General features: G+C 46.4%; 1 pseudogene; it reads left to right on the top strand.

Moving 5' to 3' along the window:
* Window positions 1-19698: 19698 nt before the first annotated feature.
* On the top strand, window positions 19699-24916 carry LOC128577739 (protein EOLA1-like; annotated as a pseudogene).
* Window positions 24917-25219: the final 303 nt, after the last annotated feature.

Consider the following 25219-nt stretch of genomic DNA (forward strand, 5'->3'; position numbering starts at 1 on the left):
CTCTAATGAAACTTTCGAAGCAAGAAGACAATGGTCATCTACCTTTAATCTACTTAAACAGAACAATTTCCAGCCCAGAATTCTGTACCCTGCTAAGCTAAGCTTCAAAATTGACGGAGAAATCAAATCATTTACGTATATACAAACATTGAGGAAATTCACCACAACAAGACCAGCTCTACAGGAAATACATCAACCTGTTCTGCACACTGACCACCACAATGGATCAGCAGCAAAGTAAGAACTCAGAAATCAAAGGACAGAACCTAACCTCCACACTGATGCAAAAGATAAAACTAAGCAATGGACTGTCAGCAAATAAGACGAATAGAATACTACCACACTTATCAATTACCTCCATAAATGTTAATGGCCTGAATTCCCCACTGAAGAGACATAGATTGGTTGACTGGATTAAAAAACACAAGCCATCCATTTGCTGTCTGCAAGAAACACACCTGGCTTCAAAAGACAAATTAAAGCTCCGAGTCAAGGGTTGGAAGACAATTGTTCAAGCAAATGGAATTCAGAAGAAAAGAGGAGTTGCAATCTTATTTTCAGATACATGTGGATTTAAAGCAACTAAAGTCAAAAAAGACAAAGGTGGTCACTTTATATTGGTCAAGGGAAAAATACAACAAGAAGACATTTCAATTCTAAATATTTATGCACCCAATTTAAATGCTCCCAGATTCTTGAAACAGAACTTACTCAGTCTGAGCAATATGATATCTGATAATACCATAATAACAGGGGATTTGAACACTCCTCTTACAGAGCTGGACAGATCTTCTAAACAGAAATTAAACAAAGATATAAGAGATTTAAATGAGACCCTAGAACAACTGTGCTTCATAGATGCATATAGAACACTCCATCCCAAAGATAAAGAATATACATTCTTCTCATCACCCCATGGAACATTCTCCAAAATTGATCATATCCTGGGACACAAAACAAATATCAACAGAATCAAAAGAATTGAAATTTTACCTTGTATCTTCTCAGACAATAGGGCACTAAAGGTGGAACTCAAGTCTAACAAAAATGCTAGACCCCACCCAAAGACATGGAAATTTAACAATCTTCTGTTGAATAACAGATGGGTGCAGGAAGAAATAAAACAGGAAATCATTAACTTCCTTGAGCATAACAACAATGAAGACACAAACTACAAAAACCTGTGGGATACTGCAAAAGCAGTTTTGAGAGGAAAATTCATCGCTTTAGATGCCTACATTCGAGAAACAGAAAGGGAGCACATCAACGATCTCACAAGAGATCTTATGGAATTGGAAAAAAGAAGAACAATCTAAGCCTAAACTCAGTAGAAGAAAAGAAATCTCCAAATTCAAATCAGAGATCAATGAAATTGAAAACAAAAGAATCATTCAGAAAATTAATGAAACAAGGAGTTGGTTTTTTTTAAAAAATAAATAAAATAGATAAACCATTGGCCAGACTAACGAGGAATAGAAAATAAAATCTCTAGTAACCTCAATCAGAAATGATAAAGGGGAAATAACAACTGATCCCACAGAGATACAAGAGATCATCTCTGAATACCACCAGAAACTCTACGCCCAGAAATTTGACAATGTGAAGGAAATGGATCAATATTTGGAATCACACCCTCTCCCTAGACTCAGCCAAGAAGAAATAGAGCTCCTGAACAGACCAATTTCAAGCACTGAGATCAAAGAAACAACAAAAAATCTTCCAACCAAAAAATGCCCTGGACCAGATGGCTTCACTCCAGAATTCTATCAAACCTTCAAGGAAGAGCTTATTCCTGTACTGTAGAAATTATTCCAAAAAATAGAGGAAGAAGGAATCTTCCCCAACACATTCTATGAAGCAAACATCACCCTGATAACAAAACCAGGAAAATACCCAACCAAAAAGGAGAATTTCAGACCAATCTCCGTCATGGATATAGATGCAAAAATTCTCAACAAAATCCTAGCCAATAGATTACAGCTTATCATCAAAAAAGTCATTCATCATGATCAAGTAGGCTTCATCCCAGGGATGCAAGGCTGGTTTAACATACGCAAGTCCATAAACGTTATCCACCATATTAACAGAGGCAAAAATAAAGATCACATGATCCTCTCAATAGATGCAGAAAAATCATTTGATAAAATCCAGCATCCTTTTCTAATTAGGACACTTTAGAGTATAGGCATAGGTGGCACATTTCTAAAACTGATTGAAGCTATCTATGACAAACCCACAGCCAATATTTTACTGAATGGAGTAAAACTGAAAGCTTTTCCTCTAAGAACTGGAACCAGACAAGGTTGTCTTCTGTCACCTTTACTATTCAACATAGTGCTGGAAGTTCTAGCCAATACAATTCGGCAAGACAAGGAAATAAAGGTAATCCAAATGGGAGCAGAGGAGGTCCAACTCTCCCTCTTTGCTGACGACATGATCTTATACTTAGAGAACCCCAAAGACTCAACCACAAGACTCCTAGAAGTCATCAAAAAATACAGTAATGTTTCAGGATATAAAATCAATGTCCACATGTCAGTAGCCTTTGTATACACCAATAACAGTCAAGATGAGAAGCTAATTAAGGACACAACTCCCTTCACCATAGTTTCAAAGAAAATGAAATAGCTAGGAATATACCTAATGAAGGAGGTGAAGGACCTCTATAAAGAAAACTATGAAATCCTCAGAAAGGAAATAGCAGAGGATATTAACAATTGGAAGAACATACCATGCTCATGGATGGGAAGAATCAACATTGTTAAAATGTCTATGCTTCCCAAGGCAATCTACCTATTCAATGCCATTCCTATCAAAATACCAACATCGTACTTTCAAGATTTGGAGAAAATGATTCTGCGTTTTGTATGGAACCGGAAAAAAACCCATATTGCTAAGGCACTTCTTTGTAACAAAAATAAAGCTGGGGGCATCAGCATACCAGATTTTAGTCTGTACTACAAAGCCATAGTGCTCAAGACAGCATGGTACTGGCACAAAAACAGAGACATAGACACTTGGAATCGAATTGAAAACCAAGAAATGAAACTAACATCTTACAACCACCTAATCTTTGATAAACCAAACAAGAACATACTTGGGGGAAAGACTCCCTATTCAATAAATGGTGTTGGGAGAACTGGATGTCTACATGTAAAAGACTGAAACTGGACCCACACCTTTCCCCACTCACAAAAATTGATTCAAGATGGATAAAGGACTTAAATTTAAGGCATGTAACAATAAAAATCCTCAAAGAAAGCATAGGAAAAACACTGGAAGATATTGGCCTGGGGAAAGACTTCATGAAGAAGACTGCCATGGCAATTGCAACAACAACAAAAATAAACAAATGGGACTTCATTAAACTGAAAAGCTTCTGTATAGCTAAGGAGACAATAACCAAAGCAAAGAGACAACCTACACAATGGGAAAGGATATTTGCATATTTTCAATCTGACAAAAGCTTGATAACTAGGGTCTATAGAGAACTCAAATTAATGCACATGAAAAAAGCCAACAATCCCATATATCAATGGGCAAGAGACATGAATAGAACTTTCTCTAATGAGGACAGACGAATGGCTAACAAACACATGAAAAAATGTTCATCATCTCTATATATTAGAGAAATGCAAATCAAAACAACCCTGAGATATCATCTAACCCCAGTGAGAATGGCCCACATCACAAAATCTCAAAACTGCAGATGCTGGCGTGGATGTGGAGAGAAGGGAACACTTTTACACTGCTGGTGGGACTGCAAACTAGTACAACCTTTGTGGAAGGAAGTATGGAGAAACCTCAAAGCACTCAAGCTAGACCTCCCATTTGATCCTGCAATCCCATTACTGGCCATCTACCCAGAAAGAATAAAATCCTTTTATCATAAGGACACTTGTACTAGACTGTTTATTGCAGCTCAATTTACAATCGCCAAAGTGTGGAAACAGCCTAAATGCCCACCAACCCAGGAATGGATTAAGAAGCTGTGGTATATGTATACCATGAAATACTATTCAGCCATTAAAAAAAAATGGAGACTTTACATCCTTCGTATTAAATTGGATGGAAGTGGAAGACATTATTCTTAGTAAAGTATCACAAGAATGGAGAAACATGAATCCTATGTACTCAATTTTGATATGAGGACAATTAATGACAATTAAGGTTATGGGGGGGGAAGAAGAAAGAGGGACGGAGTGAGGGGATGGGGCCTTGGTGTGTGTCACACTTTATGGAGGCAAGACATGATTGCAAGAGGGACTGTACCTAACTATTGCAATCAGTGTAACCTGGCTTATTGTACCCTCAATGAATCCCCAACAATAATAAAAAATAAGAAACATTCAGTGGGGAAAAGATTCCCTATTTAACAAATGGTGCTGGGTGAACTGGTTGGCAATCTGTAGAAGACTGAAACTGGGCCCACACCTTTCACCATTAACTAAGATAGACTCTCACTGGATTAAAGATTTAAAATTAAGACATGAAACTATAAAAATACTAGAAGAGAGTGCAGGGAAAACCCTTGAAGTAATCAGTCTGGGCTAGTATTTTAGGAGGAGGACCCCCCAGGCAATTGAAGCAGCTTCAAAAATACACTACTGGGACCTGATCAAACTAAAAAGCTTCTGCACAGCCAAGAACATAGTAAGTAAAGCAAGCAAACAGCCCTCCGAATGAGAGAAGATATTTGCAGGTTATGTCTCTGACAACAGTGTAATAACCAGAATCCACAGAGAACTCAAAGTTAGAAGCATGAAAATAACAAGGGATCCCATCACAGGCTGGGCAAGGGACTTGAGGAGAAATTTGCCTGAAGAAGACAGGAGTATGGCCTACAGACATGAAAAAATGCTCATCATCTTTAATCATCAGAGAAATGCAAATCAAAACTACTTTGAGATATCATGTAACTCCAGAAAGATTAGCCCATATCGCAAAATCCCAAGACCAGAGATGTTGGCATGGATGTGGAGAACAGGGAATACTTCTACACTGCTGATGGGAATGCAAATTAATACATTCCTTTTGGAAAGATGTTTGGAGAACACTTAGAGATCTAAAAATAGATCTGCCATTGAATCCTATAATTCCTCTACTAGGCATATACCCAGAAGACTAAAAATCACGTCATAACAAAGATATTTGTACCAGAATGTTTATTGCAGCCCAATTCATAATTGCTAAGTCATGGAAAAAGCCCAAATGCCCATCAATCCACAAATGGATTAATAAATTATGGTATATGTACACCATGGAATATTATGCAGCCTTAAAGAAAGATGGAGACTTTACCTCTTTCATGTTTACATGCATGGAGCTGGAACGTACTCTTCTTAGTAAAGTATCTCAAGAATGGAAGAAAAAGTATCCAATGTACTCAGCCCTACTATGAAACTAATTTATGGCTTTCACATGAAAGGTATAACCCAGTTATAACCTAAGAATAGGGGGAAGGGGGATAGGGAGGGGAGGGAGGGGGGAGGTGGGTGGAGGGAGGGTGATTGGTGGGATTACACCTGCCGTGCATCTTACAAGGGTATATGAGAAACTTAGTAAATGTAGAATGTAAATGTCTTTACACAATAACTAAGAAAATGCCAGGAAGGCTATGTTAACCAGTGTGATGAAAATGTGTCAAACTGTTTATAAAACCATTGTATGGTGCCCCATGATCACATTAATGTACACAGCTAGGATTTAATAATAATAAAAAAAACTGGGTGGAACAAACACTCAGGGCCACTTGTTAAAGCCCCACAAGCCAGCAGTGTGCACCTGTGTCCCTCCTTTGAAAACTCTATTCTGCGTGTTCTGTCTCCTTATCTCCCACTGCTTTTAATTTTATTTTTCCCCAGTTGATCTCCACCAGTTCCACAGGTCTTAAAGGACCCTGACCCTGAGGCAGGACCCTGGCAGGTTGTTTGAAGAAAGAAGTAAAAATGAAAAAAAAAAAAATACAACAACAACAACAAAAAAACCCAACATCAACAACCACAGTAACAAAAAGGAGAAGAAAAGGAAAAATATATATATAGAATACGTGTGTATGTACATATACACATACACAGCAATATATTGTCCTGGTCACCAGGTGACGCTGTGGTGTTAAGAGATAGAAAACATAAGCTGGTGTTGTGAATGAGTTTCGTAAACCAGTCTTGTTGCCAAGGAGATTGGGTCCTGTGTTCCTGACTTAGTTGCCCTCACCAGTGCCTGGTTGTTTCATCAGCATTAAGTCCCTGTAGGGTTGGGGTCTTAAATCTCTCCCCAGATTCCTTAGGAAGCACATTTCACAGAGCCCCCCTACAACAATCCTTAGGGGTGTGGGAGATGCTAAGCTCAGCACAAGAGTGGATGCAGGAGCTCAGCAGGCACGCCAGAACCAGCCTGTGTCCTAGGACCCTGTGCACTGTTTCTTCTGCACAGCCTTCCCAATGGTGGCCCAGTTAGCAGCCAAGCTGATGGTAGATCCACCCCACCCAGTATTCAAACCTGGCTGCTGGACACTGAGTCCACCCATTCATTTACGCCTTCCAAGGCAGCGCAATGAACAGTTTAACCAAAATTGACAAACTGCAGGATGGTCCCTTCTTGTCCCCAGTCCTCTGTGAGCTGGCTGCCCGTTTCCACGTACTTGCCTTCTATGCTGGTTTTCCTTGGTTCCAGATCTCCTTGCTGGCTCCTGTGGTCCACCCCTCAACTGCTTGACTATGCCACTGGAGTCTTCGGGTAGGTTCCCTCAGCCAGAGGTGGCTGTAGCTTTCTTTCCCCTGCCTTGCCACAAGTGGCTAGTAGGAGATATTCTAGTCCATCTTGCTTTGCCCCCTGAATTATAGATTTTTATTATTCAGTTTATCTTAAGTCTTGGTTTCCTATGTATACCTCTTTCAAAATATTTCTTGTAGTTCCCCTCAAGTTTAGAATGTAATGTTTGGGCTTGGCACTCCTAGCTCAGTGAGTAGGGCACCGGCCACATGCACTGAAGGTGGCGAGTTCGAACCCGGCCCAGGCCAGCTAAATGGCAATGACAACTGCAACAAAAAAGTAGCTGGGCGTCGTGGCAGGCACCTGTAGTCCCAACTACTTGGGAGGCTGAGGCAGGAGAATTGCTTAAGCCCAAGAGTTTGAGGTTGCTGTGAGCTGTGACGCCACAACACCTACCAAGGGCAACATAGGGAAACTGTCTCAAAAAAAAAAAAATGTAATGTTTGATCAAAATATATATTCAAATAATATTTTGTTTTTTGTGCTGTGTAAGAAACTTACAACAATATAAACCTAATTTCTACTTCTCATCTTTTGGGCAGAGGTCACAAGGTTTCTTCCAGTCCAACAGGAAGATCCTATAAGAGGCTCTTTGTGGGCGTTACTGGGTCGTTGTACCTCCACCTTTCTCAATACCTAGCTGGCATCTTCCCTGAGAAATGTGTGGTATTGCTCCCTCATTGACTGGTGGACATTCCTGGATTATTATGGCTTCAAGTATTTGGTAAAAACAGCCCTTGAAGGAGCTAATTTAAGAGCCTATTAGCTGACCACAATTTTTGGAACTAAGCAGCAAGTCCTTTCTTGAGGAGGGATCTTAAAATGATGCCTTGGGGTCTGTGGCTTAGCACTGTTGAGCATATATGTAAGGGTATTGCTTTCTCTATCTCAGAAGGCAACCCATCTATATACTTGAAAGTGGTAGAAATGATCTGTTTTGGAGCCAGGAATTCAAGTTTGTAAGATATTGCATCACATTCTTAGAAAGACTCCAACCAGGAGAACTGTCTTCTTTTTATTAGCAACAGATTTTAGTGACATATAATTCAGATAATATAAATTTTGACCTTTTAACGTGTATAGTACATTGATTTTAGTATATTAACATGGCTGTGCAACCAGAACTGCAATCAAATTCTGGAATATTTGTGTCACCCCAAAAAGAAACCCTGCACTCATTAGAAGTCATTCTCTACTACTCACTACCCACACCCCCGATAATGACTAATATATTTTCTTTCTTTGTTGGTTTACTTGTTATGGATACTTTAACATAACAAAATGTTTTAAAGGTTAATCATGATCCATGTTGGAGCAAGTATGAGTACTTCCTTCCTTTTTCTTAAAACAATTATTTCTTTTATATGGCTGGATAAGATTTCGTTGTATATACATTTAGCTTATCATCAATTGATGTACATTTGTTTTTTCCACACGTAGAATATTATTAATAATGCTACTGTGTATATTTGTGTACACGTTTTGTGTGAGCATAAGTTTCAATTTTCTTACATGTATACCTAGGAGTGAAAGTGCTGGGCCATGTGATGACTTTAGCTGTTTGCAGATCTTCTTAAGTGTTTTTCAAAGTGGCTGCACTATTTTACAATCCTGTCAGCTGTGTATGTGTGTGGGTTCCAATTTCTTCATATCCTTCCAATAGTTGAAACTTTTAAAATTATACTTTATACTTGTTTTATAGGTGTTATATCAGTAAAAGTTCAACCAGAGAAAGAGCCAGAAAACACACACACACTTCTTGCAAGGAATTTGCTTACATGTCATATAATTGTGGGTACAGGCTAGGAATGTTTGAAATCTGTAAGGCAGGTCATCAGGAACAGCAGCTGAAAATTCTCAAGTTGAAGCTGCAGTCAACAGGTGGAATTTGTTCTTCAAGGAAAGCTCAATTCTTCTCTTAAATCCTTTAACCTTATTGAATTGGGTGCACATAGATTAGGATGATATCTGTTACTTAAAATCAACTTTATGGCCTTTAATTACATCTATAAACTAGTGATGATCCACATACAGTGGTTCAACTTAACGACTTTTTGACTTATGGTGGTGTGAAAGTGATACATTAGGAAGTGCACTTGGAATACCCATACAACCATTCTGTTTTTTACTTTCAATGTGTCGTATAGTATTCAATACATTATCTGCAATAGCTATCATTTTATTATCAAACAGGCTTTGCATTACATGATTTTGCCAAAGTGTAGGCTAACGTACATGTTCTAAGCATGTTTAAGGTAGTCTAGGGTAGGATATGCTATGATGTTTGTTAAGATAGGTGTATTAAATGCATTTATAATTTATGTTTTCAACTTACTATGAGTTTGCCAGGATGAAACCCTAGCATAAATCAAGGATAATCTGTACCTTTGTAACAACATTGGGTTATGATTTGATTAAGTAATTTAGGACTATATCCTCATGAATATGGTACATAAAACTAACCATCACAGTCTAAGACTTGTCAATTTGGCACCAATATACATTTCCTTAAATTATATTTATTTATTTAATTTTAATGTTAATTTTTCGTGAGATAGAGTCTCACTGTTTCACCCTTGGTAGAGTGCTGTGGCATCGCAGCTCACAACAACCTCAAACTCTTGGGCTTAAACAATTCTCTTGCCTCAACCTCCCAAGTAGCTGGGATTACAGGCACCTATCACAACGCCCAGCTATTTTGTTGTTGTTGTTGTTGTTGTTGTCATTGTTGTTTAGCAGGCCTGGGTTGGGTTCGAACCCAGCAGCCCCAATGTATGTGGCCAGCACCCTAACCACTGAGCTACGGGCACTGGGCCAACCTAAATTACATTTAATCTCCAAATAAAGAAAATAATGAACTCATACTCTCACCTAACACCACAGTATAACTACCTTTATTACAACCGTAAAGACGGTAACCCTTATCTCAAAAGAGTGAGGTTGATTACAAGGTTTATTACATTAGACCAATTTCATCCTGGAACAGGCCATGTCCTAGGAAGGGACATCCTGGAGTTGTACTGTTACTGAAATTGACTTTCCTATCTGTAATGCTTTGTCAAGCACCATTATTTGATGTGTTTAAGAGTGTTGTATTCCCTTGTTCTAAGAATGTAAATGTTGTCTGTGGCATGGTAGAGTCAGGGTGGCCACAGAAGATACTGAGAATGAGGCTTGGAAGGAAGCAGCTTATTATGTCCACAAGTCATAGAGAGGGGTCACCCAGCACCACTCAGGGTCATAGAAGAAGGCACCAGTGTTTGTCAGGGGAGAGAAAGAAGCAAGAGGAAAGCATTGGAGTACATTTTTTATTTCAGTTTTCTCAGGAAGGGCAAGAGAGTGCAGAAGAAACATTTTAGGATTGGCTAGTCTGAATAATTCTACTGGTCTTTGCATTATAGAGGTGGTCTTTGGTTTCTTGGTATCTAGCCCTGGGATAGTATAGGGCAGGGGAAGCATTGGCTTGGTGTGAGAGAGTCAGATAAGTTAGGCTGAGGGGTATAAACTTGGAATTAGTTCATATATGAAAGGTATGATAGTGGGTAAGTTGTTACACTCTTTAGAAATTAGGTGGTCTTGGGGGGGCAGTCTCTTACTGGGTCATCTGTAAGGCTTTCAAATACCAGAGGATAAAGAATACCAAAAAGAAAGAAAATGCAGTTAACATAGTTGTCTCTGTGATAAATGGGTGTCAAATGGAAAAATCCAGAATCCAGAAAACAAAACACTCCTGAGCCAGTGTAATACCTAAGATAAACTGGAACCCAAGGAACTCCTTTATAGCAAAGGAAGTGTGCACCGAGTGAGTGACCAGGGGGCCCACTCAGAAGCCGTTGGTCTTATGGAGCAATTTGATGACTTCTTCAGAGTGAAAATGAGGTACATAATTGAAGATAATACCATGTGACCATGTATTGTCATCCAGGGCACAGTAAATCTCTCATCATTATTTGCCCCCAATAGGAAGAAGCCATGTTCTGTGAGTTAAAGGATAGGGTGACTCTGCTTACCATCATTCTCAGTAACCCACATGGGAATTTATGCTTTTCATTCTGTAAGTTTAGGTTCTATATCTACAGACCTGCTCTTTCCAATGTAGCCACCACTGGCCATATTTGGCTATTTAAAATTTTTAATTAAATAGTTAAAAGGAACTTAATTAAATTATTTAAATTTGATTAAGATAAAATATAATAGAAATTCTGTTCCTCAGTTTCCCTAGCCAGATTTCAAGGACTCAGTAGCCACACGTGGCCAGTGGCTACCTGATTGGACAGGCATCCTGGTTCACCCAATGGGGATGCTTCCACCAAAAGATACACGTGTCCCAATGAACTCCAAGGCCTGGTTGACAACTGAATTGCAAGTCATGGGCACACTGGGCTTCTCATGCTATGGACCACCAGGCATGAGAAAGAGTTGCCATCCTGTCTGGGGGTTGTCCCTGGTCACTGGGAGGAGGCAGGGCTGCTCTTACCTGTGGGAGCACAGAGGGACATGCACGTAACCAGGTGATCCCCGTGAATGTGTCTCGGGAATCTGCTGCCACGTTTCTATAGTAACTGGCCCTGTGTAGTTTCCATAGTCTGAGGAAGGCCTGGGGCCAGGGCCTCAGCACGCTCTGCGCTACTCCTGCAGGAGAGTTACAGGGAACAGGAGAGGGTCTGGCTGAGGCTGAGAGGATTCTGGGGTGGATGAGAGAGGAGGAGGCCACGAACACAAACTGCCTTCAAAGCCAGCAGCTACAGAGGGGAAGAAAAGTCCCACTCCCCTTCCCCTTATGAACTTCTCCAGGAAAAGAGGCAAACTGAATCCTGAGAAGCTGTACCCAGAAAGGATGCGCTTCTTATGTGGGGCAAGTGGATCTGAGCCCTGCAACGAGGGTCTCTAGTGGGTGGTGTGGGGGCTCCGACAGCCTTGTCTCATGACTCAAGTATCCTTCCCTTGGCTGCCAGAGGCGCTGCTGCATGGTGGCTCATGGGTCTCTCAAAAAAAAAAAAAAAAAAACCTCAAGGGGTAAATGAAGGGGGAGACAAGGCCTGACCACCAGCCTGTATTTAGGACATCTATATACGATCTTCCCAAATACAGAGCTCCCAGTGGGATTGACTGAGACCTCTGAATCACCTGCAGTACAACTCTACTTCCCTCACTCTGCTACAAATGTTACTTTCTAGAACACATGTAGTGCCAAGTCAGTCTGCAGGGGCAAACTAGCGGGATCCCCAAACATGGACCAGCTGGCATCCCACAGCCTCCTCTTCCAGATGGCCTTTGCCCAGGTATGTCTGGGGACCTCTAGGTGTGGCATGTGCCTCCTTGTGCACCGAGGGTCTGTGGGGGGCCTTCAGCTGTTGTTAGATGACGCCATTTGTGCCCTGTGGAAAAGGGTGTTCAAGAACATCCAGGTGTCCACACACAAGGAAGCTTATACTTTTGGGGTGCCCCTCCTCTGTAGCCCTAATGTGCTCAGGATGGTGCTGGCCAGCTCTCTCCCAGAAGGGGGGAATGCTTGGTGCTCAGAAGGAAGGGGGGCTTCAGAATGCCACCCACAGGTCTGCCGACTGGGCATGGGTGAGGGCCAGCCAGCTGGCCAGAGCGACTCTGCTGTGTGCCTGGGGACACCATCACATAGGAGCATAGAAGCATTTGCTGGATGAGGGCCCGGTTCCTACCCTTCTGTCACTGGGAAGACTCATGTCTGACGCCCGGGTGAGGCCCAAATCCCACTGGTTGGCTTTGAGATGTGCATGACTCAGCCACCAGGCTGTTTTCCTGGGGCCCTTGTGAGGGCAGCTGCTTGGTTACCTTGGAGATCAGAGACACATTTTGCTGTGAGGACATTGACCTCTGTTCCTACTCCTAACAGCAAGCAGTGTGTGCCCCGAGCCGCGTGTCCTTCCTCACCGGGAGGAGACCTGACACCACCCGTCTGTATGACTTCAACTCCTACTGGAGGGTGCACTCTGGAAACTTCTCCACCATCCCCCATTACTTCAAGAAGAATGGCTACGTGACCATGGCGGTGGGAAAAGTCTTTCACCCGGGTACTGCTCCACGTCCCCCGTCTGGGTTCTCTTGCTTTGTGCCTGAACATGGGAATCCCCTCCTGGGCTTGGGGCTGTCTTGACAGAGGCATCTCCGGGCTGGGCAGACACTTCCCTATTCACTGCTGCCTTTCTAAACCTACTTCTCAGCTTGGCTTCATGTTCTCATCCATTGTGAAAAAGAGCAGAAGGAGTTTGGGTTCCTTTCAGAAACTGCTGCTGGTGCTATTTGGTTCCTTGGCTCCTGGGTGGTAGGAAGGACGCTGGGGGCGGGGAGGATAGTAGGGTTGCGTGTGAGTCTGGCTCTGGGCCTTAACTCTCTGCCCCACAGGGTCCTTGTGGGTAAATCTGGGGTGGGGCAAGAAAATTTGAGGACCCGTCATGTGGTAGCACTGATGCGTTGCCCAGTGAGGGGGGCTGAGCTTTGGTGCTCAAAGCTGCTGCCTACTGTCTGAGATTGATATCAGGAGGCTAAGTGTCAGGAGGGTCGTGCACCCTGTCTCATGAGCCGGCGGGTGTGGTGGGGCCTGCAGGTCTGGGCACGGGCAAGTGCACTGTAGCAAGCGCCTCAGGTGCTTCTGTCTCCCTGTCCACGAGCTCTGTTCCCTAGGCTGTGCCGCCATGTCTTCCTTTGGTCTTCCAGGGCAGGAGCCAGAAACCTTCAGAGCTGTCTGCCCAGGTCATCGGCCTCTTGTTCTTCCTGATGCCCCAAGGGATCCTGGGGGCTGGCTCAGGCACATGCTCTCCTCAGCAAGACTTTCAGGTCTCTGCTCCTAGCCACAGCGGCACAGCCTGAGCCCAGCACAAGACTGATAGATGTGTACTTGCAGTCGGGAAGTCCACTCGCTCAACCTTTTAGATTCCTTCCAGACTGGGACATGATTCCCAAGCTGGTGCCCTAGGGGCCCATACCTGACCCACCCATTCACTAGTCCTCACAGGTCAAGGGTGCCTCGTTCTCCTGGACAGAGTGGAGATGTGCTGGCTGGGGACACTCCTCAGCCCTTGGGGCTGGTCACCTGTGGAAACTGCTCTCATGTCGGAAGAAAGTAAATGGAGCTGAAAAAGCATTCAAAGAAATAATCGCTGAAATTTTTCCAAATTTACAAAAGATATAAAGATTTATGAAGCCAAACAAATCCCAACCAGAATTAACCCTAAGTTGTCCAGATCAAAACACATAACTTAAAGTTGAGGATTAAAAGAAAGAAAAATCATGGAAACAGTGACTGAAATGACACCTTACCTATATGGACAAAACAATTCAAAAAATGGGGACAAGAAAAAAGTGGTACAACACTTTTCAAAGTTTGAAAGTAAAGAATTCTCTAGCCTGCAATTGTGGCGGGCGCCTGTAGTCCCAGCTACTTGGGAGGCTGAGGCAGGAGAATTGCTTGAGCCCAGGAGTTGGAGGTTGCTGTGAGCTGTGATGCCATAGCACTCTACCCAGGGCGACAGCTTGAGGCTCTGTCTCAAAAAAAAAAAAAAAAAAAAAGAATTCTCAGCTCAGAATTCTGTATCCTGAAAAAAATATCCTTCAAGAATGACATTCCAGCGTTACAAAAAGATGGAGACTTTACCTCTTTCGTGTTTACATGGATGGAGCTGGAACATATTCTTCTTAGTAAGGTATAGCAAGAATGGAAGAAAAAGTATCCAATGTACTCAGCCCTACTATGAAACCAATTTATATTTACTCACCCTTTCTTATGAAAGATAGATCACAACGATAGCCCAGGATGAAGGAGAGAAATGTAGGGAGAAGGGAGGGAAGAGGGAGGTTTGATAAAGGGAGGGTGAACGGTGGGACCACACCTATGGAGCATATTGCAAGCGTACAAGTCAAATCTATCAAGTATAGAACATAAATGTGTTAACACAATAATCAAGTAAATGAAGTAAAAGCTATATTAATTAGTTTGATGTAAGCACTCCAAATTGTATAAAAAGTCAACACATTGTACCCCACAAATGCATTAATGTATTCATGATTTATGTGTATATGACTTAATAAAAGGGAAAAAATAGAATGACATTCCATGGGCCATGCCCACAGCTAAGTGGGTAGGGCATCGGCCACATACGCCGAGGCTGGAGGGTTTGATCCCGGCCTGGGCCAGCTAAAACAATGACAACTGCAACAACATAACAAGAACAAAAGAATGACATTCCAAGGTCAAAAAGTTTTGAAAGTCACATTCTATACCAACCAGTTCATTCTCCAGATATCAAAACTGAGATCCTTCAAGGAGCATAAGGGACCTTATCAAGACTGTATTATAGTCCCAGGAACGCTGTTGGGAATCTCTGAAATTTACAAAGTCCAGGCACCAAGAAAAATCTTAATCCAGTGTTGGTGGAATAACCTCCAACCTTTAAATGTAGAAGCAAAGATTGAGAACCCAAGTGCCAGCAAGAGAGAAGACAAGGTTCAAGGGTATGTCCTGGCAATAGCCTTATGAAGTGAGTGCATTTGTGCCATCTGGTTTACGAGAGAGGAGAGGGAGACACATAGAGATCAATAACTGCCAAAGTCACATAGGAAGAGTCACACAGGAAGAACTCGGGTCTGCTACATGCCCAGGCTCTGGACCTCTCCTTTATACAACCTTACAGCACCACCTACCCATCCCGTGCCTCTGTGTGCCTGCAGTGGTCCATTAGATACAAAACATGGCCTCCCACGTCAATGCCTGAGCCAACACATATAAAACCTTGGCAAGGAAAATGCCAACTGTGTTGATATGCTTTCATGGAAACAAACATTAGGAATCGGTGTTTGTTTTAAAAATCCATCATTATGTATCTGACATTCCACGTGATATACCTTGAGAAAGTTAGAAAGATGAAGGTAGGAAATGTTACAGGAAGGAAAGGAGGGAAGACATAGTTTACAATGTATCAACATATTAGTTTTAGCACCTCATTTTTACATCCACATCCCTCTCCCCAAGAAATTCATGGAACTTTCTGCCATGGAAGCTGCTTCCCGATCATGCCTCTGATTAAAAGTGAAGTTGGATGAGTCAGTCAGCAGATGAGATGGCACAGTGAGACATCAACAAACCCGTGACTATGTTTAAACACTAGCTAGTGTGATTTCACACACAAAGTGGGCCTCTTTCCTAAAGCTTTTCTCAGGCAGAATTTGCAAATATTCTAGGTGGGTACTACACATTCCAAAGTCACCCTCCCTCATCCTCTTCCTCCTTCAAAGGCAGCATGTCTAGAGGCAGTGGGGGAAGGGCCGGAAATACCAAACCCCACTCCCCTGGCCCTAAATGCTGCTGCAGCGGAGGCCTTCTGGGAGTGCCTCGCACACAAGCTTAATGCACTTTCTTTCTCTGGGTCACCAGCAGCAGCCACTCTGCTGAGGCCTGGCATTTTAGGGTGTCCCCTGCTACAAATCACCTTTCTGGTAGGAGTGTGAAGGATCTTTCCTCAGAACCTAAAGACCTAATGACTTCTCAACATTCTTCTAAAGTCAGTAACAAGAATTGGAAACCTCCCCACAAGCCAAGAGAATGAGGCAGCCTTGAGGTTACTCAAAGGAAAAGACCTACATTGTCGGTGCTGATATGTCACGCTGACACCACGGGCAGGAAACAGCCAGTACACGGATTGAAAGTACAAGTTTGCAAGAGGTGAGGCTCCCCATAGGTGCAGAAGAGCCTCCAGTAACCTCTGCCGTGGCCTTTAACTGAAACAATACACAACAGGTGTGGGGATCCCCACACATAAGGACTCCTTGCTTAATGATCGCTAAGTGCTCTTTCCCCACGGGCTCGACTCCCACACGGATGCACCACAAATGTTCCAAATCTAACAACTGCTTACTAATGAGTGTCCAATCTTGTCTCGTTGGAGCACTAAGTTGCTTGAGGCTTGTCTCCAGGCTGCAAAACCATCTCCATGCCAGACAGGAGATTGTCCCGTTCCCAGAGCCTCCCTCAAGAACCAGTGACCATTCCTATAAGCATGGTGCTCAGTCTCCGACACTATATGTTCAGATCATCAAGGACAGGAGCACACTGCTGGGACCAAGCATTCGTCTGTGGAAGGCTGCTGCTGAGCCACACAGAATTGCATCATGTTGTCCACACACACTCCTGGTCTATCAGAAGCATGAAAAGGTTTGTTGGATGACTGATCAAATGAGGGAATAATGAACTCTTCTTGGGAAGAGAAACAACAGGCCACCTTTAAAAATGCTCACGGTGAAACCCACGTAAGGATACTGACCCACTGCAGCCAGAGTGCAGCCCAGACACCTTTGGGAGGCCTTCATGAGTTGGGCCCAATCTAGTTTCCTGCCTCATTCCCCCATGAACTTACTCAAAAACTCGGTCTGCTCCAGCCTAGTACCTTCCTTCAGTTCTCTGACTCAGGCTGCCCTGACCCCATTTCCCACCTTAGAAAATGCGTTTGATTTGAAGACCCAGCTCCACACCACCTCCTCTGTGAAGCCTTCCCCAGCCCCTTGCCCACAGTCTGTAGTTCCTTCCTCTTCACATTTATCTAACTTACTCTGCCTAGCTTGAGGCTCCATGGAGAATGAGGGAAAGGAAGGAACAGAGAAGCAAACCAGGGCATCACTGAGGGAAGGATGAGACCCTTAACTGCAAAAGGTTTGACTGGAACTCGGATTGGGTTTTTTTTAGCTACTTAGGTCTGAAGGGCAGCAGAACATACAGAGTGGTGATTTTTCTCCTCAATTGCAAGGAAGGCCTTAAAAGGATTATCCCTCCGGGCTCGACACCTGTAGCCAGCCACATACACCAGAGCTGACTGGGAACTACTACCAAAAAATAGCTGGGCGTTGTGGCAGGTGCCTGGAGTCCACCTACTTGGGAGGCTGAGACAAGAGAATCGCTTAAGCCCAGGAGTTGGAGGTTGCTGTGAGCTGTGATGCCAAGACACCCTACCCAGGGTGGACAGCTTGAGGCTCTGTCTCAAAAAAAAAAAAAAATCATTCCTGCTGGGACAGAGCCAGGCTGGCCTGGGGGTGGAGAATTAGCCCTGTGGTCAAGACTCAGCCTAGAGCTCCCTGGACTCCAGAAAAGTGTTCCTGCCCTTCTAGCAGCTTCCACGCCCTCTGGAGTGCTCTGTGGGGTGCCCTTGGGGGTAGACATTGGGTCGGGCTGAGTAGCTGAAGGTCCTGGCGTTGCCACTTTCACTCATGCCTTAGCATGAAGCGCCAAAGCTCCCTCCTCCACCTGTGCACTGTTCCACAAGCACCACGCCCCTCTTTCCGCAGCCCCTCTTCCCACTTATGGCCCCCACCTTCCACATTTCCGCTCTCCTCCTCCCACGTTTCTACCTCCTTCCCCATCAGCTCAGCCTGGTTCTTACTGTAGCTCTGACTCGTTTCCTCCCAAAGCTAGCTCCTGCTCCAAATCCGCCTCTAGCGTCTTTCCTCCTCCCAGTTCCGCCCTCATCCTCTTACATCTCCGCACCCTGCAGCTCTGCCCACCGCTCCTCAAGCCACCAAAGTCTACAGGAGCTCCTACCCCAGCTCCTTCCCACAGCCCAGCTTTGCTCCTCCCGCATCACCACCCCCACCTCAAGGAGCTCCATCCAGTACTTCCCACCCCTCTGCCCTAGAAGCAGCCCAGCCCCTCCTTTCCCACTTCTTTCCCACTGTGGAGCACTAGCTCCTCCTCCACACCTCCCCTAAGCCAGCCCTTCTCCACGGAGGCTCCCCATCCCTAGACTCACCCCGGCCCCGCCCTGCTCCTCCCCTTTCTCCTCCCACACCTGCCCCAACCCCTCCCCCATGGTGTTTTGGCCCCGCCTCACCCCTCCCCTAGCGCTCCGCGGCTCCCTCTCAACACCAATGGTTATGCATTGGTCCCTCCCGGGCCACGCCCTGCTCCTGTCGCGGTCCCGCCCCCAAACGCTCCCCCGGCACTTTCAGCCCACTCCCTGTGTCACAACCCAGCAGCCACTGCCCCTTCTCCTTCCTCTTCCTCTCTCCTGTCTCTTTTCCTCCTTCTGGTTTCCACTCTGGGCAGAGCAGCGTCTTTGGCCAGTGCGCGTGAGGGCCCCTTGAGTGAAACAGCGTCTCCTAGTGGCCAGCTCGTGTATACGTATGTGTTTATGTAAGTGCGTGTCTGCAGGTGCCTGGATGTCACAGCTATCTAATTGCATGGCTGCGTGCGTACGTGCGTCCGCGGGGGTACGGACGTGCGTGAGTACGTACCTGCATGCGTTACGCATAAAAGGGGCGCCGGGGGCTGTACGAACGCGACACAGTTAACGCCTTGGAACACCTGTGACTGGTACCTGTTTGCTCCAGGTGGCCATGGCAGCTTCAAACTGGATATGGTCTACCCATGGCATCTCCTCGTCTGAATATGGGGGCCTGTCATCCTTGCGCCGGTGACCTCGCTGAGCCAGGGAGAGGTGGAGGGATTTACTGCCCCGTGGCCAAAGATTGCAGTTGGCCACGAGGGGTTTACTGCCCTATGGCCAAAGACTGCATTTGGCTGCAAGGGACTTTACTGGCCCATAGCCAAAGGCTGCAGTTGGCCCCGGACTCCCGCGAGACCGAGGGAGTTAGGACCTGCCATACAGGCGTCTGTGGGCTCGGCCTGTTGCAGACAGTACCTCTGGGCTGTGAGACTGGGGGCACCCTTCCTGTCCCTTCCTCCCACTAGCGTCGAGCCCCTGTCCCTTCTAAGCATGTGGCTGTCTGTCGGAAAGCAAGTGTTCTTCATATGCAGAGGCCTCATCTTGGCCCAGTCCTCCCTGACTCTGGCTTGTACCTTAAGCTGGGAACTCGCCAAGACCTGAGGCTGGGTGGTGCACAGCTCTGTGGCCCGGACACAGCGCCCAGCGTGCTCAGAAGTGGATCCAGAGGAATGGGATTTAGGCCCCTCAAACCCTCCAAAGCCTGTTGAGTAGAAGACCTTCCTAGTACCCTGAGCCACTGTCGCTGACTTGTGTTTAATGACCTTTCTCCATGTGGCCCTTGTCATTGTGCAGGTAAAGACACTGAGGCAAGAGGAAGACCGTTTTCTCCTCAGACCACAAAGCAGGTACTTGAACCCTTTCTTGCTGCTACAGTTACTTCAGTTCTCACCAGGGATTCCACCCTCATGGTTCGCGTTTGATTGCGGTGATTATATAGTATTGATGAGAAAGGACTGGCTAAGTAACTGAGTGGTGGAAACTAGGCAAACCTTCCTTCTAGTCACATACCCCAGTAGAAGAAAGAGGAATGGCCAGGCCCCATGGGGGACAGTCATTGTCCCTCATAAGTAATCCAAATCCAAGGAAAAGGGCAACTTTGTCACCCCTCAGCAGGATGGGTGGTGTAGAGTGTGCACAGGTGGGTCTTTGTGGAAGGACACTTACTGGCAGTCCCAGCACCTCAGACATGCTTGACATGTGACCCAGGAATTCTCTTCGGCAAGGCTTCAGACAGTGAGGGTTAGGGGTGATATAGTTTCTAGTAGCAGAAAATTGGAAGCAGCTTGTCACTCTCCACCAGTAGAGGGATGTTTAGGTAAATTATGGGGTAACCAGCAGTGGGATGCCAGCAGGCAGTAAAAACTAAGGTAGGTAAAGATGTACAGACAGGGAGAATGTGCTTGGTGTGCTATTGAGTGGAAAATCTGGGCCTCACCCCATAGAGACGTGTAGGGAACATCTTACATGTATGTGTGTGTTTGCCTAGGTGGCCATAATAAAAGACAGACAGGGTGGCTTACACAACAGATACCGGTTGTCTCCCCAGTTCTGAAGGCTGGAAGTCTAAAATCAAGCAGGGTTGGCTGGTTTGTTCTGTGTGCCATGAGTGAGAATCCATTCTGTCCCTCTCTCCTAGCTGTCATGGGTGGCTGGCAATCGTTGGCATTACTTGGCTTGTAGATGCATCACCCTGACCTCTGCCTCCATCTTCTCGTGGTTCTCTCCATGTGTGCATCGCTGTCTCTAAATACCCTCTTTTTACAAGGACACCAGTGACTTCGGAGGTGAGACCACATTTATGACTTCATTTTTACTCAGTTCCCTCTGTAAAGACTCTATCTTTGTCATAGGTCACTATTCTGAGGTGCTAGGGATTAGGACTTCCACACATGGATTTTAAGGGGACACAACATAACTCATAATAGCCTACAAAGTCCCTGAGGTAAGAACGAGCTTGGCATGTTCCTGAATGGAAGGCAGGCCTGTGTGACTGCAGGGGGATGAAATAACAGGCAGAGGAGAACAGGTGGCAGGAAGCCAGATCACAAGGGACCTTAATAGTGGGAAGGAGGGACTGTATTCCAGGTTGGGCAGTGGGCCCTTGGAAATTTTCAGCAGATGGGTGACATGATCTGCTGGCCCCTGTACTGAGGTCGCCCTGATGGCAGTGTGGACATGCAGTATATAGAGCAGGCACCTGAAGGAGGGGGCTGATTGGGATGCGAGGGGAGACAGCGAGGTATTAGGGGCTCTGAATGGGATTATGGCCATGGAGATGATTAAAAGTGATTAGATTTGGGATCAAGGATGGAGATAGTGCTGCAGGATGTGACTGGTGGTTGTGGGAAAGAGAGGGAGGGCAGAGAGCCGCTACTTCAGGGTCAGGAGAAGGGAGGAGATGGCAGTGCCATTAGAGAGGTGGAAGGGAGGTGGACTAGGTGTGGCAGTGGTGGGAGTCCTGAGACTGTCAGCCTGGCCGTGCAAGCCTGAGACTGAAGGGTCATGGCCTGTGCCGGGGGAGGCAGAGCAGGCCACTGAGCCATGTGGCAGCTGAGAAGAAGGGAAAGAGTGTTGAGTAAGATGGATACAGAGCTGGCACAAGTCTGGCAATTGGTACCCGTGGAGACAAGCTTGTTAGTGGAGTGGAGGTGATGGGAGGCAAAGGGAGGAAGTGGGGCAATGGTGCAGAATGTTCAGAGAGACTGAGTGCAGACTGCTCTCCTGATGTTTCTCCTGCGCAGGGTTAAGAGCAGGGAGGCAGAGCTCAGAGGAAGGGCTTTGTCTGAGTGGCACTATCTCCAACACTGACCCGAATCTGGTCCCTTTCAATCCCGTCCTCTGAAGGCAGTCATCTGGTAGGGGAGGGGAAGTGTGATGCTGAGCTAGCGCAGACAGTGGCAGCACCTAGGGCCTGCAGTGAACTGGGGGGCGGGGACAGGGTCCAGAGCACAGTGGGGGACTGCTCACCCGAGAAGTGGGAGGAGGGCAGAAGGTGTGCCCAGCAGGTAGGAGTGTGAGTCTGGAGAGGAGTGAATACTGGCAGCTCTACTCCTGACAGGGCCTGGTCTTATGGGGGTGAGCATGCTTTCGTATAATCAAGGGAGGTACTTGAGGCTGACTGTCTGTACCTGAAGGGCAGGGGACACTTGCTGGAGTGAGGGGGCTGCTCATGAGTGGAGTATGGAGCCAGGGGATGGGACTCCAGGCCAAGTAATGACTGTGAAGTCGACAGTGAGAGGAATCGCCTCTGTGACTGCTCTGTTAGGTGCCAGGTGCTAGGCTGGGTGCCTTCAATGCCTTGTGTCTGTCCGTTCACAGCCTCAGGGAAACTGAGGCTTCCAGAGATCCCATGACTGGGCCGAGGTTCCGGCTTCAAGCCCGTGGCTCTCCAGGCCTAGGGCCCATGCTCCTTCACAGCACAGTGCTGTCTTCCAGCTGGGAGGAGGGGAACCTCTCCAGACGTCCACACAAAGGAGGCCAGGACCAGGGTGGGGGCGCGTGAGGTCAGGGCCACTGTAACCGTGGGCTGTAGCTGCTCAGTGCCGCCTCCTCAGCCGTGGAGCTGGCCTCATAGCGACACTGCCCCTGATGGGTTACTTGAGGATTAAATTTGAGGACCTCTGGCTGAAGCCTGTCCCTGGGCCTGGCACATAGGAGGTGCGTGTGCCCTGGGGCCAGTTGTTACAATTCTCCTTGTCCTTTCTTTTGGCTTAGAACAGATCAGGGACATCCGCTGACCCTGGAGAGAAGTGGTGGGAGAAAGGGATTGAGGAGAGGGACACGCCTGAGAGAAGCCATCTGACGTCACAGGGAATGCTGAGAGGTGAGCTGAAGTTGGATACCAAGGATTAGGGGTCAGCAGCCCTGGGGCAGGAGCTGGGAAGATGGGGGCCTGCAGTGCCTTTGGGTACCAGGGCCAGGGAGCAATGGGGATGGGGTGAGGGGAAGGAAAAGAGGCAGAGCCCAGGCCCCCATCTTCCCTCTGCATGGAGAGCCAGCTGAGGCCAGCCACAACTCTCCTCTCCTTTTGTGTTACCCTAGGGGTGAGGGACCTCTATTTAAGCAGTAACAAAAAACTGTCCTTCCTGTGCCTTTCTCTAGCTGTCCCCACCCTACTTGGTGAACTCCCAAAAGATGTCAGGGATGGACCTGAGTCCTCTGAACCCAACCCCTTCCATTGGGCCTACTGTGGCGTGGGACACCAGTGACTGCGTGGAGATAGAAGCAGCGGACTGCGGAGGTCAGCGATGTTCAGCACACCTGGGAGCCATGGCCGAAGGGCAGGCCCGCTCCCTGGCAGCTCGGAGGGCTGGTATGTGGCATGCCTCTGTGTTTCTGTAGGCCCCAGGAGCTTGTGGAAGATGAAGTTTGGCTGCCTCTCCTTCCAGCAGCCTTATGCTGGCTTTGTCTTAAATGGAGTCAAGACTCTGGAGACGTGCTGACGTCCCCTGCTAAGCACCCACCAGAACCGTACCATCGCAATCCACATTGCCCACAGGGACTGGGAAGACGATGCCTGGAGGGACCTGCTGGTGGAGAGGCTCGGGATGACTCCTGCCCAGATTCAGGCCCTGCTTTGGGAAGGGGAAAAGTTCGGTCGCGGAGTGGTAGCTGGTAAGTGGCGACATCGCAAATGTTGTACAGACGTTTCCAAGAGCAACCACATAGCATGCTGCTAGGGAGTTTTGTGGCCTCCGTTTCCATGTGAACTGGTTGGTGTGTTCACTGTGGTTTCCTTCAGCAACACGGCTCCTAAGGGGCAGCAAGGGGCTCTGGCCTGGGGTCGGCAGGCCTATATTCCAGGAGCTGTGGTAAATCATTCTCCACTCTAGGCCTCAGATCCTGTGTGTGATCTGAAAGGCTGGGTCAGGTCCACGTCTGCATGTGGCATTTGGCTGAGTGTGCCCGTGTGCATGGCAGAGACCATGAAAGACTGCAGGGCATGCTGACCAAGTCGGGTGGCCTTGAAAGTCAGGCTGCCCACCAGGCTTCACACACCTGCCCCAGGTCCTCTGCTCATGGCATCCTGGGCAAGTTCTCTAGCTCCTGGGTGCTTGAGGACAGACGTCAACTCCTGCCACCTGGTAACCAGCCTTGGCATCACCTATAGGTTTCCAACAGTGGCTGGTGCCCTTCCAACCTGTCTGTGCTGCCCTCAGCAGTGTGATTTGGACCTGCACATTACTCCTGTGGCTTCCTTGAGGACAAGGCCTCTCCTTCTCCTTTTTGGAGCCCTCCCTCTGCCTCACCTAGGATCCCCTGAAGAGTTTGGCTCATTATCAGGGCTTAGTATGAAGGACTGGCTTCATGCTTTTTGGTGATAGCATCTTAGCCTGTAGCACTTGTGACTTTGAATAACTGTGTTGTCACACAGGCAGGCCTTGGGCTGTGGAAGGGGAAAACATCTCATGTGTTTCTGTGCACAGGGCTCATTGACATTGGGGAAACTTCACAGTGCCTAGAAAACTTAGCTCTGGATGCGGTTGTGGAACTGGAAAATGAAGCCGTGCTGACCATCCTGAAGCAGAAGTATCTGACTGTGATTTCAAACCCCAGGTGGTTACTGGAGCCCATACCTAGGAAAGGAGGAAAGGATATCTTCCAGGTAGACATCCCAGAGCACCTGATCCCTTTAGGGCATGAGGAGTACAGGCTTCTGAGAGCTCAACCATGACACCATCATTTCAGCATCATGGTGCAGACCTGTGCACGTCTTGCTAATTCTGAATTGTCCCTGCATTGCACAGCACCATCCACTGTCAGTCATATGGACAGATTCCTCCTTCTCTCAGACAAAGGGAATGGGGGTTAGGCTTTCCTTGTAACAAGCCCCTTAGGGTCGTTGACATAATCTCAGGTACTTGGACCTTTGTGTAAAAGGAAAAGCTGCCAGGGAACTTCTCCATGTTTCTGTTATGTAGGTCCTGATAATTTCCAGATTGTACCAATAAATTTGTTGTGGGTAACCATTACTTGGGGCTCCCTTGTACATTTTTTCCCTCCTTTCGTCCCAGTCCCAACTCATCAAATGTCTGAGCAGCACCTATTGTGACTTTGAATAACTGTGTTGTCACACTGGGGGCAAGTCTGGCACCAGCCCTGAATGTTTGCCTGAGGGTGACCAGCCCTTAATGGACTGACCATCCAGGATGAAGAGGACACCAGCCTCATAGCAGCTGTCTGTCCTTTCCTGCACCTCTTGC

Source organism: Nycticebus coucang, chromosome X (genome assembly GCF_027406575.1).
Source record: "Nycticebus coucang isolate mNycCou1 chromosome X, mNycCou1.pri, whole genome shotgun sequence".
Lineage (NCBI taxonomy): Eukaryota > Metazoa > Chordata > Mammalia > Primates > Lorisidae > Nycticebus > Nycticebus coucang.